General features: G+C 39.2%; 1 protein-coding gene across 1 annotated transcript in view; it reads left to right on the top strand.

The window, feature by feature from the left end:
• Positions 1 to 365: 365 nt before the first annotated feature.
• Positions 366 to 14115, top strand: part of LOC113232924 (glypican-6) — a 44262-nt gene continuing 30512 nt past the window's right edge. Inside the window, exon 1 of the mRNA XM_026467830.1 lies at positions 366 to 519. The gene's annotated coding sequence lies outside the window, so the exon portion shown is untranslated. The remainder of the gene's footprint in view (positions 520 to 14115) is intronic.

A 14115-nucleotide genomic window follows, 5' to 3' on the forward strand; every position in this document is an offset into this window, starting at 1 on the left:
TCACTGGTGTGATAAAAAAACGATGGCTTGCATTATTAATATTAGCGTAACTAGTACCAGCTACCATAATAAAAAATCAATATATTTACATATTTAGCACAATTAATTTATGTGTATGGCATATTATATTGTTATGTATGTGGTTAGTTGTTACTAAGGGCCCGAAACGTTCGTTTGTTTGAGAAAATAAATATGCGCGAAGTGGATCTGAAAAATAATGTTCATTTCCTATATGTAACAATCGTGAAAACCTTAGAACTTTCCTAGTTTGTCCGTAAAATTAGTTTAATTAAAGAAATACAGATATTTTTGAAAGGAAAACATTCAACTTCTATAAACAATTCAAATATGTTTTGTTGTCCACAGACGCCGACGGCTTGTGCTTGAGTAGAGGGTGCTGTGGCGCTGGCGCACGCACGCGACTCACGCAAAATGCGCGCACGCAGCTTGAAAGCTCTCTGCGCAGCGAACTCGCCAAGCTTGCGGATACACTCGCTAACCGGGCGAAAAAGTTTGATGGTAAGCATTTTTACACTTCTAAGAATATGTGCCTATCTGTTTTTATCAGTGTCATCTCTTTCAGATCGGTACTTTTTTTATTTTTGAGTAAAAGTAAAACATTAAAGATTCATTTGTATGGGATCTCTGTACTGATTCAAGACCTGAGCAACAGCCAGTAGGTTCAAGCGTATAACTCCGGTACTTTATATTATGCATTGAGCATTGTAATCCTCTGTCTCCTCACTAACCTATCAGATACCGCATCAGATATTTTTATCGAAATTGAAAAACTGCGAACAATTTAAAAAGCGAACATTTTCACTATTCGTAGTATGTTTTACTTAATGATTATCACTAGTAACAGGTTTCTTACCACGGTATAACTTCTTTTTATTTTCCCGATATTTCGGAACGGTTGCACGCTCCATGGTCACGGGTTGACTGGACGGCGGCAGATGACAGCTTTATGGGCAGACATATCTGTCTACCCTCTTGCGCTGTCGACGACTACCTTCATCGCGATTTGTTGTGGCGTTACCATTGTCACTCACTTTTTTCACACAAACCACACTTACTGTATCCACACGCGAAAATGAACTCGATGTTTTACTTGTATTATACATACATGATTTTAAAAACTATTTTGACACAAGCTACAATACAAGCTCAGAAAATCCATAATTTATCGGCAATAGTTAGTTTCATCACAGCTTACAATGATACATCTGCATTATAGCTAAAAGTCGAGTGAGAAACTGGTTTGAGTTACAAGTTTTTTCAGGTATTTGAAAGAATCAGGGAACATTCAAATTGATTGAAATTTAAAAGGACTGAAACTTTTTCGGATCTAAACCGCGTGTAACTGTTTGTTCAACTGTCAATCAACTGCGTGTTGTTATTAATGCAAACCACCCTATTCTAAACTATGTTTACAAAAGTGACTTATTATTATTATTAATTTACCAAATCACATTCCAATTTACGCTACAGTATGTATATTTTGAAAAATAATTCATTTTAACAATTTCATATTTTACTGAATTGAACTTGGCTCTGTTACATACCAACTGGCCACCTTGGATTCAATTGACAACCGTGCCAACATACGTGAACACCGCTGTAAAGTTGCTTACCTATCGGTATTTTACAGGATATGTCACGGAGACTGTGCGTTGGAATAACACGATTTAATTCCACCTTCCCCTTTCCATCACCGGGGGACTAGGCGATAGGCACGAAGCGTTACGCTTCCACATTTATATGGCGAACTGCTATGGAGTGGAATTCTCTGCCTACAGACTTGTTCCCTGAACGTTATAACTTGGGCGTTTTCAAGACGAAAGTGTATTTTAGATGTGCATACTCCATCGTCGACCTCATCGTCACTTTCCATCAGGTGAGATGGAGAATCAGAAATAAAATAGACATTTCTTTTAACAAAAATATACTCTTGACTCGTGAACTGTGACTTTCAAAGTATTCAATCTAAAGCATCGATGCTAACTTCAACTGTGTTTTGTCCTTCATCTATTTAGGCCGATACGAACATCTGTTTAGCGTATGTTTATTACACATTACAATATTAGGAATGCTTTTTAATATGTTGTTTCGTAACCCCTACGTTACGTTACTTTAAATTTGGATAGTCAAATAACCTGATTACATTGTAGTTTATTGAGGAAATTCAAACGGATCATTATCGGATCGGACTTTATGGCCTCAATTAGAAAAAAAGATGAATTGACAATAATTAATGAGATACTATTGTAAATAAATTAAGGTTCCATCATCGTTAACCCTTTGGACGTCCCACTACTGGGCACCGGTCTCCTCTCAGCCGAGGTTTTAGGCCATATACCCACGTGAAAGTTAACAGAGCACTCCACAAACCTTGAGGAAATTGTTACAATCAAGGAAAGAAGTTATAACAGCATTTCGTGATAATATTTTGTTACAAATTCAAAAAGTATCTGTATTCCAAACAAAACAAAATTGTTATTTTTAATCAATATGGGGAAGCGAGTATATGAGCAGGAATTGATTTTGAATCAGTCAATTATCTTACTCGCTACTGTAAAAACAGTTCAGTGCCTCTACCAAGAGATTACAGTGACAGTTATCTCTAGCGACCGCTTAAAATGTTTGTATGCAAAATGTTGTTTCTTCTTGTAACCGCTAGGGGCGCTGTATAATTTGTCATACAAACTTGTGATGTAATTTACGCGATCCTTAGCGACAACTGTCACAGTGAACTCGTGGTAGAGGTATAGAACTATAATGAGTTTCAAAATAAGAACGTCGTATTTCTGCTAATTAACAGTGGTGAAACACGGGATTGCATGCTACACTTGTAATTTACAGGCGATTGAATCGATGCAAACGCGCGACTGCATCGATACAAACGCGCGATTGCAACGATAGAGTCGCTTATGTTCAGTAATTATGTACGGAAAATCTGTATAGTTTGTATGTTTATGCATATTGTTTTATTTTGTTAATTGTAAATTAAAAAGTGAAATTAATTATAACATGCATCGCGATTGCGTCGCGTTTGCATCGCGTTTGTATCGTGTTTGCATCGAAAGCCGCTCGTGTGTTAAAGGTAGACGAATAGCGACTGCATCGCTGTAGATCTCTTTGTGAAAGAGTTCGTCCAGGGAAGTACTGCCACCTTACCTATTTCTGCCGCCAAGCAGTAATGTTAGCATTACCGTGTTCCGGTTTTGAAGGGTAAGAGTGCTGGTGAAATTATAGGCAAATCGGACTTGTCAACTAATGTCTCACGGTAATGCGCAGTGGCAGTGCCTCTTAGATCTTTGCGATTTAAAGCTCTGAGTGGCATTGCAACTGTTATGGACAGGCGTGTCGCTTACCATCAGGCGCACGACTTGTTCGCCCCGTTACTTAATATTATAAAAAAATGCATCGCTGCTAAAAGTTGTCTTGTATAACCGCTCTTAAAGTCTTCATAAACGCGTCTCTGTATTCTTAAACATAATAACGTCATTGTATTAAAATAATGTTTATATTAAATCATAATTAACTCGTTCAATAAACGAAATCACACTATGTTTAGTTCACAATATAATTATAATAATAGCTATCAGACGGGACTTACTAGAGCCGTAAGCTTCGGAGAGTAGGTTACATTGAAGTCCAAACAATCCTCTCCATCACCAGTTTCATAGGGGAAGATCGTAAACATGGGCAGATGTGATAAAAAAAGACGTACCTATGCAATGTATCCAAGTGTAATGCGTCTGATCGGCTGGAAGGTACATCCAAAGACAAGGAAAGCAGACTTCACAATTAGCAATTGCACGAGAGAGAGGGAGATGACAGGGCTTCCAGGACGTACCAATACGATAGCAAATACAGTGAAGACGCGAATAATATAAATACGCATAACATGTTTAATACGTTATCGTAAAGCAGATGTGTTTTGGCACTGGGTCTACATTATGTATGTCGACCGCAAAGTGTGTTGACCTATTTATTATTAACTCTGGCTGTAAGGATGTGTACACAATGTCTATGTTAGTTATCAACAGTTGCTGATCAATGACCGTCTAGACATTTTCAGAATTGCTTAGCAACAAAAATAAGAAGATATTTTGAACGGATATACACAAATAACTTTAGTAGGTTAATATAATAACAATAATAATGTGATCGTCACTGCGTTACTGTTTTGAATGGTATAAGAGTGCATGTGAAATTACAGACATATGAGACTTTTCAAATTATGTCTCAGGGTGACGGGCGCACTGGCGGTGCCTTGATTTTTGCGATTTAACTTCAAATAAAGCGGATAGAGTGAATAATGCCTGGAAGTATTGTAATTTGTTCTATATTTTTGTTATGTAACTATCAATTATTATTTTACCATCGTCATGTACGTATTTAGAAGTATGTTTTGTAATTGTAAGTCGTCTTCTTCTTCTTGTCGTCTCGATGGCATGCGTACTATAAAGCTTGGTATCGTGGTGAAAGATTTTGCCAATAGACGTCAGGCACTCGCCAATTATTGCGCAGGGGGCGTCAGATATACAAGAAATGTAGAATAGTACGTCGTGCGGGGAGGCTGTTTCGTGCACGCCACTGTAACTAAAAAGATAACTATTTAATTTGGAACAAACATCGCGCTAAATCTAATTTAATGTTATCTTTTATGTCACTTCAATTATCTGACTCATTATCACTTTTTGTTTATTGTTTTTTTCAAACATATTGCTTTGTATAAAGTAATTTTTGCTTACTTATCCCTCATATCAATCATTCTTGTCTCAGTCAATGATAATACTTTATCCGTAGGTGGAGGCCTGGAGACTAGCGTATCCTGCTTTAGGCTCCAGCCTTCACAGACAATAAACGTTTTATTTACATAAGAATGTTTAATTATTGTTGAAGTTGTGTGAGAAGAAAGTAATAATAATTATTATTATTCAATAAGGAATTCAGTCACGTTTTCCATTTTCTGACTACTACGTCATAATCATAAATTCATTTTAGTATGATTTTAATAAACAAATCAAAACAAAAACATTCGCGAATCAGTGTCAAGTGCTTCAATCGTTCACTGCTCGGTAATAAACGAGGCTCTTGACACATTCGTACCAATCAAGCTTTAATTCTGAGTTATGGCATGTCATCAAGTCAATTTCATTTGCTGAAATACGGCTTCAGAATTCAACAGAATTAATTTGGCATTGTAAAACTCGTACTCATACTTGATTTTATATCTACAGTATGTTTGAGAGATAATTGCGCAGTATACACAATTGACGTTTGTTTGCCTGTCCCAATTTCAGGGTACGTAAATTTTCGAAGTAAGTGAATTTTGACACGAGTGGAATAAACAACTATATGCGTCAAGACAGACCCAAAACTTGCGAAAATTATTTAAAAAACATATAGAGCAGTAGAGCCTCATGTCTATTTCTCTTGCCTATTTCTGCCACCGAGCAATAATGTGGGCATTATTGCGTTTCGGTTTGGAAAGGTAAGTATGCTGGGGAAATTACAAAGGACTTGTCAACTATGTTTCAGGGTAACGAGCGCAGTAAAAGTGCCTTTAGATCTTTGCGATTTAAAGCTCTGAGTGGCACTACAACTGTTATGGATAGGCGTGTCGCTTACTACGAGGTGCACGACTTTTTCGTTGCGTCACTTGCTATAAGAAAAAACAAAAGTTGCCTTTAGTAATGCTCGCATTGTGTACCTAATAGCTGCCAGTCTACACTTCTTTCTTATTATTTATCAACTGCCTCCGTGTTCGAACGGTAACTATGCTGGACTGCCACTCAGAGGTCCCGGGTTTGGTTCCCGGACCGGGAGAAATATTTGTACGGCCTACATTTATTGTGAGTTTGGGTGTAATTTGTGATTGTCTATGTATGTGTTCACCCGCGATACAGGGTTTCCCCATTGCGGGGCTATGAGTGTGTGTGTTATTATTATTATTATCATATTATCGTTAAACCTCTATATCTATTATAAAGGTGGAAGTCTTATCATTAACTTCAAGGTGAAACTAACTGTGTGTTTTATTTGCAAAGGGTAAGAGTATTAAACTACAAAACTACGAAGTAGCTATGACGGTATATAAAAAAATCTTTAATAAAGACAATTCAAGCCTTCTATTGGGCCCAATAGCCTCCAAATTACTATTGAACAAGTCCAAAAATACCAACTAATGAAATTGACACGTAGATCTGAAAGCGATGGAAGCTATGGGAACGAAATGTCATCAAATTAAGACCCGACGTGGGAGTATTAACAATTGAACATGAAGTCCCGTAATCTAGTCTATATAGAGCCTTAAACCAAGGGAGAAAGAGCTGTTAAACAGGACAGGTAGAATTGTATGTGGTAGCGATGTGAATGAATGTTTGGAAAGTGGGCATGTCAATATTGATTGTGGTCAGAATGTGCTATAGTGTTGGAAGGTGAAAACTTCAGTAAGCTGTCTTCATTGTGTTTACGATTCATTCATTACTTATTCACGAGTCACGACATTATGGACTTTTCTCTGTTATACAGTGTTTTTTACAAATGGGACAGCTCGGGAAATCTTTGAAACTACAGTAGAAATAAGGGATATGTCTTAGGTACCAGTAGGTTTTTTTAAATATTTTTTTAATGACCTTGTTGCCTAACGGTTTATACTGTGGGCGCTGGATGAGGAGGTCACGGGTTCGTTTCCCGGTAGGACCAAGTTGGAAAACTAACTTTTCTAAATTGATTCTGGACTTGGTGTTCTGGGAAGTACTCCAAAGTGAATTCCGTTGCCCTGGTACTCATAGTGTAGGGAATTCCCTAGTTTGAAACCAGGCAATTTAGTGTGGTTGTTTGACACATTATTATTATTACTATTATTATTTTGGTACAGTTAACTGTTCGGTTGTTAACTGTTTGGTATAAGTTTTAGGTATTCTCATACTATCATGGTACAATAAAACACACTATACAAAAACTGGGTATACAGGGATCTTTACAAAATTCAGACTAAATACGAGAGAACTAGGACTCTATGCACACGACGTATTCTACACGCGCGTTTACGGCGCCGTAAACTCGCGTCATCTGCGCGTATATACGCCGCAAACTAGAATTTTATGATGTTGCTTCATTTAAAAAATTAACTGAATTTAACAAACAAAACTAAAATTAAATCTATCTCTTATCAAAACATGCTATACGCAAGCGCGACTGCAGCGCGTTTGCATACGCATTCACGCGTTTACGCCACGTAAACGCGCTTCGTCGGCACGTATTAAATAGATACGCCGTGTCTAGAGCCTATGCAGCTCTTATGATGTTCGTATAATCGCGGTTTTCCAATGAGATAGCAATACGATCGCAGTCAGTAATACCTACAATAATTACGACTTAACATTGACGTCACCATATGAAAACACCTCGAAAGAAGTAAGCAGTAGAACTCCTATCAGTCATAGTAGAGTAACTTGTGGAAGAATTCGTCCAAAGAAACACGGTCACCATACAAATTTATGCTGTAAGCATTACTGCTTTCCGGAATAGAAGGGTAAGCGTGCTGGTGAAAGTTCAGGCCAATAGGAGAATTGTCAACTTTATATCTTTATGTGACAGGCGCAGTGGCGCTGAGCCTTTGACTTCTGAGTGACATCTAAATTACGGGTAGGCGTGTCGGTTACCATGAGGTGCATTGCTTGTTCCATCTTTTGGTGTCATAAAAATAACGAACCCTTACAATACCTTTAATGAAGCGGTGGTTTAATGAAATGAACTTGGATCATATGATAGTCACGCAAGACTGGTTTTTGTACTTATCGTCTAGTGTATTTTATGGGAGCATGCCATACTAATAAAATTGTATCTGCGTTCACCGGTCTGGTTACTATAGTAATTAGACTGTGGACATAATGAGAGGGCGCTTTATATCTCTGTTTTTATGCCGTGCATCTACCGCCATTGAGGAATATTGCTTTCAATAATTATAAACCGCCGTTTTGTTGTCATTGCTTTGCTGGTATTGCCAGTTTCTTACTATAATTAAAGTTAGCCGTTTTAATTTATGAAATAAATACTTTGGAACGTAATAAGTACCTTTAAGTATAAAACGTGATTAGCAGTTAATAGTTCTTCTTATTTAAGAGCTAAGCTTTAGTCGGTGAAGTAGTCACACACTAACGCGAGCGTGACCCTAAAACGAATTTGTATATCGGTGTTTGTTTTTACAAAAATCGTTATGCAAGTAGTTTTTCGAAGGAAAAAATAAAATAACGTATTTTCTATAGTAATCAAATTTTTATCAGTTCGATCAGGTGCTCCGATCGTAGCACGCGCACGCTTCCATATTGTGTATGCGTAGTGAAAATGGCGACGCCAGAAATTGACAAATTTTTTTTTAAACAAAACATCTTTAAATATAAAGTCACTAACTAACTTTTGTCGTCTATCTATGTCATCTTTGCTGAGGCCGGACGGCACGCTGGCTTATACTGCAGACGACAAGGCAAATCCTTTTTCCTCACTCTTTGCTAAGAGTTCGCGTCTGGATCTAATCACTTACCTCAGGCTGGCTGCACTGTGGCGCCAATGCGCATACGCCAAAAAGAGGTACTTTGAACTCTGCCGAATCTAGACGTGAATAAAGCTAGCGGGCCAGATGGATTTCCAGCACTAGTCCTACGTAACTGTGCGCCTGAGTTGTCTCCTGTTCTCATACGCCTACGCCTGTACCGCCTCTCATTTGAGACTGGTGTCGTTCGCAGGTCGTGGAAGCTTGCAAACGTGCAACCTGTGCCGAAAAAGGGAAGCAGAGCTGACTCTGTCAACTATAGACCTATCTCAGTCACTTCCATACTCTGCAAGACTATGGAACGTGTACTCAAAAACCGTCTCTTGTCGTACCTTGAAGACAACAACCTCCTCAGTGATCGCCAGTACGGATTCCGACGAGGGCGATCAACTGGGGATCTTCTTGTGTATGCCTGTCACATATGGAGCGAGGCTATAGAAAAGCAAGGTGAAGCACTTACAGTGTCTTTGGATATTTCTAAAGCCTTTGACAGGGCCTGGCACGCAAACCTTTTAAGTAAGCTTCCCCCTTATGGACTTCCCACTGACCTTTGTTATTGGATCTCTGATTTCTTGAGCGAACGGTCGATTCGAGTGGTCTTAGAAGGCTACTCTTCCGAACATATGGCGATAGATGCCTCAGGGTTCCGTACTGTCTGCAACTCTCTTTCTGCTGCATATCAATGATATGTTAATTCCAGGTACCTTTGCGTATGCTGATGATAACACAGTTGTAGATAGGTACTTGACCAATGCAAGGGTCAGTGGAGAGGAAATCCAGTCTTGTCGAGAGTCCATGGTTAGCCGTTTGGATTTGACACTCAAAGCAGTCTCCGATTGGGGCGATGCCAAATTTAACGTTACCAAAACGCAGGCGTGTCTATTCTCCACAAAACGGAGTCCCTTTGAGCTGACTCCGACTTTTCGTGATATACCCATGCATACCGATAGCCGACTGTCTCTTACTACTACTTGGAGTGGACGTGTCGTCCTATTTGCACTTCGGCAGATACATTGAATCCATGCAGCAAGGAAGCTTGGGATCCTTTCCAGGGTGAAGCGTTACTTCACATCGGGGCAAGCACCATATCTTTCTACGTTAGTTTTGATTATAGTGTCCCTTTTCTACCTACCCTTAGGCATACGGCATACGAGAAGGACACTATAACCTGTGCGCGCACAGGAACCTTACACGTTCAGGTTCTGCCCCCAGATCAGCCAGTGTACAGGGTTCTCACAGACCTCTGTCGCTTGATTTCATCCGGTTCTTCGATAGGCTAGTGCCTCGGGTGAGCCGCCTCTGGTGTACAGTACCCTCCCTATTTTTCAGTTAGGTACCGAAGCTGTAAGCACGCTCATTTGCCGTTGCGCATTGCACAACAGGTTGCACGTTTGCAAGCTTCCACGACCTGGCATAGGGAATTACAAAAAACTTTTGTTATGACTATTTTCAACGCCGACTTTGCTTATGTATATCTGAATCGATGACGGACTTACAAACGCGGACTGATAGACGATGAGTTCGTGTGCTTTTGTTTAACTGATGATGTCACTTGTTATTGACGAACGGTTTAATAGAGACTTGACCTGCAGCGTCTGTCTTTTCCTACTCAATTTTATTACATTTTGGCCATCTACCGTTGCAGGAAATAGAAAACAATTTTGGATATGTCATGAAAATAGGAGATTCACAATTCATCAAAACAAAAACAAAAATTTTACAAATCGTGTAACTCCATCGCACACTCTCCGTGATATATCCTGTAAAATACCGATAAGCTGGCAAGTTTACGGCGGTGTTCAAGGCTCTGCAACTTCGCCTCCACTAATTCCGAGCCACCTATAAGCTTCTTAGCACGGTTGTCAATTGAATTAAAGGTGGCCAGTTGGTATGTACTTGGTACTTGGTGCAACGGGCTGGTGTCCGCAACTCGACGTCAAGGCGCCTATTTTGCGTGCAGTTGGTATGTAACAGGGCTCTGTTACATATCTGACCGGCATTGCAACTGTTATGGACTGGCGTGATGCTTACCGCCAGGCGTACGACTTGTTCGTCTCGTCACTTGGTTCATAAAAAAAGAGAATGCTTGCCATTGTCAGAAGTCCTGGATTTTGATGTTCATCGTGGTGTCTAAACCAATAAGGCCACAAATACGTAACGGTGTGGTGCGTTTGTTCAGCGGGGCGGTCGAGTTTTGCGCGTACGTAGCGCACAAACGTGTGTCTTGTGTTGGATATATCCAACACGACACAATGTACGCGTTCCGAGTTTGCGGCCTAAGTTTTTCCTAATTCTATGCAATTTACTTTACACTCAACTTGCTAGTCCGAATCGGTTCACGGGACCCCTCCAAAACGTGTGCAATTACCAAACTGCGTTTAGTTAACGTGCTAGATTATTGGTTAAAATCCTGTGACGTATATACATATATGTTCAGATTGATGATAACGTGGAATTGAAATTGAGAAATAGGCTAGCATTTTAGTATGTTTTGAGAAATGGAGCGATGATGGTGGGCTGGTGGGAGAAGGACCTGTCTCAATTAAGAAGTTGACGGTTGGCATCTCTTTAGTGGCATCTACGTCTTTAATTTCCAAGTTACATAAATTTGTAGTAAAACCTCTCGCTACCTGTATTGGACCAGGGTGGTAGGATATGGCTTATAACCCTTTGCTTAGAAGAGACTCGTGGCAATGGCACCTTTAATAATTTGACGATATTGGTGTAATCACCAATTTAATAATTTTCATTGAATTGTTATTCAATTTTTATTTTTTGTGAAATTACTCCACTAGTTTGTTATAATTAGATCGAACACTTAGAAAAAATTCCTTCGATCTGGCCGGGGTTGAAATACTTTCATAGATGTCTCACAAATGCGCTACGGCTAAAAAGTCGTTGAAAAACCAAATACAAAGATACGGCAACAAGCATCTAGAAAAATTCGTGAAGTTCCCTGGTTCTTTCCGTGGCTTACTTGGTATAGTGTCTGGCACGGTATGCTAGAAGACGTCGTTTCGAATCCGGCCGGATCGAAGGAATTTTTTCTGAGTGTTCGATCTAATTATAACAAACTAGTGGAGTAATTTCACAAAAAATAAAAGTTATAGCAAATCTGTATTAATAATTATAGCAAAATATTGGTGATGATGGAAATTTAATCGACGTTAATATAATAAAAAGTCTGCATAAAAGCTGCAGTCTAATGTAGTGAAACCACCGGTTTATACAATGTTTCCTATCCAACGAACATCCGCCACTGGTACATTCGCATCTGCGCGTGCGCGGCATCTATATTAAATCTGGAAATAGTTCGCGGTCGTGCTTCCGTCCGCATGCGATGCACTCCTGCGCACGTGTCGCCACAGCTGTTTGAGGGGTGACGATGGTCCAACACTGTGAAATTTGAGATCAATGTATCGTTCTGTGTGCTGCGTTTTGAATTTAAATTATGTTCATTAAATATGTAGCAGGTAAATCAAATTGCAAAAAAATAATAGGATGTATTTCTCTCTCCGCTTTTATAAATGAAATTAAAAAAGCCCCGATTATGTATCAAACTAAATATCCCGATTACGTCTCTTCGAAATCAAAGTTAACGGTGTCTCCATTGACCATCCATCAGACATTCCCGTTCGTTCAAGACCACAGTATCCCACCCTTGCCATAATAACCTGTCTTTCCATATTTGGCCATACGACGTTGAGCCCCGCTCTGCAATTAAAAACAACGGGAAACTGTCGGCATACTTCGCCAGTTACACTTTAAGGGCAAGCGAAGACATTTGCTGTAAGAAGGGGGAATTATGTGATTACTATGGACACTTTATCCTGTTACAGATATTAATGTATAAGTTTGTCTTTTTTTGGAGTGAAATGACAGTTCATTGCTCACAGGTGTTGCACGCAGCTAGTGATTGCAGTCGACAAATATTTTATCGACTATCGACTAAATATTGGCAACACTTATGAAATAAATAGCCAAACTTGTTTCATTTGAATCATAATCAGCGCGGCATCGACAAGTGCAACACAGGTCATTTGAATTATCAATTTTTGTACGTTCATTAATTTAGAACTATGTCGACATATGAAAAATACAAAGAGGAGACATATTTCAAATATTTTCATTTTAATTCGATATACATAGTCAAATCCTTATTAAAATGTACATGAATAAAAATTGATTTCGATACTTGCAGTCCAACTACCAAAATAAGAATGAAAAAGGAAATAACGCAATCAGTAATCATAAGAACGTCGTAACATTCACAATTCAAATATTTTTGGCAAAATGTTAACGTCTTTCACAATCTATCGATAAAACTGTCGACAACTACTACATGACTTTAAAACTTTATGACAAATGGCAACCCTGCAAATGTCACTTTACTCTGTCTTCAAAAAAGATAGACTTTAAATACAATTGCTGCTATATGAATAAGAGTTTAGAGGGTAAAGTTTTATAATCGCGTTACATACGTTAAGTGTTCTTTACTGGTGGTAAGATGCTTAAGCGTGTGACTTAGTCGTTTGCAGGCTGAGGTCAAACGGTCAATGTCCGTTTAACATTGTAGACTATGCACCAAAGTCTGAGAAAACCATGTTATGTTAAACTTTAGAGTTGATACGATAGACTTATAGTCAGTGGAATGTAAACTTCTTTAGGAGGGACTATACCTTCCTTTTTCTCTTCCCCGCCAGGTTTAACGAACTTTATTCTCGTCTTACGAAAACTTCACGAACAGTGCTGCAGCGTTTTAATAAGGCAGTTTTAATTAACTTAGCAGCTGTGAAGCTCCTTGTGGAAGATTTCGTGCAGAAATATACCTATGATGTGTATGTGCCTCCAAATTGTAATTTGAGCGTTACTGCGTTCCGGTTTTGAAGGGTTAGGGTGCTGGCGAAGTCCCAGGCACATGGGATTCGTCAACTTATATCTCGGATCTTTGCGGTTTAATGAGCAAGGAGCTCATGAAATAGTTCATCCAAGGTAGTACTGCCAAATTACCTATTTCTGCCGCCAAGCAGTAATGTGAGCATTACAGCGTCCCAGTTTTGAAGGGTAAAGGTACTGGTGACATTACAGGCACATGGGACTTCTCAAATTATGTCTCAGGGTGACGGGAGCAGTGGCGGTACCCCTCGCATCTTTGCGACTTAAAACTCTGAGTGACACTGCAGCTGTTATGGACAGGTTCGTCCGGTCACTTGTTATCATAATTATAATTTTTTTATAAAAGAAACCGACCTCAATAAGTTCGTGGAAATACATCTACTTGTCAAGTTTTATTGAAATCGGTGACCGGAAAGTGCGCGAGGGGACGTAACCGGGTTCGTCCCCGTGTTTGCTACCATTGGAGGAGGAATATTTTCTACAAATTTAAATGGGACCAATACTGAGGTACCCTCTTTCCAACAAATAAAGAATCAACAAAATCAGTTCACAAATGCCAGAGTAATCACATAACATACACAACGAAAGTGTAATTGAGAACCTCCTTCTTTTTAACCGACTTCAAAAAAGGAGGAGGTTCTCAATTCGACTGT

This window comes from Hyposmocoma kahamanoa, unplaced genomic scaffold (assembly GCF_003589595.1).
Source record: "Hyposmocoma kahamanoa isolate Upper Pololo Valley unplaced genomic scaffold, ASM358959v1 78, whole genome shotgun sequence".
Classification (NCBI taxonomy): Eukaryota; Metazoa; Arthropoda; class Insecta; order Lepidoptera; family Cosmopterigidae; genus Hyposmocoma; species Hyposmocoma kahamanoa.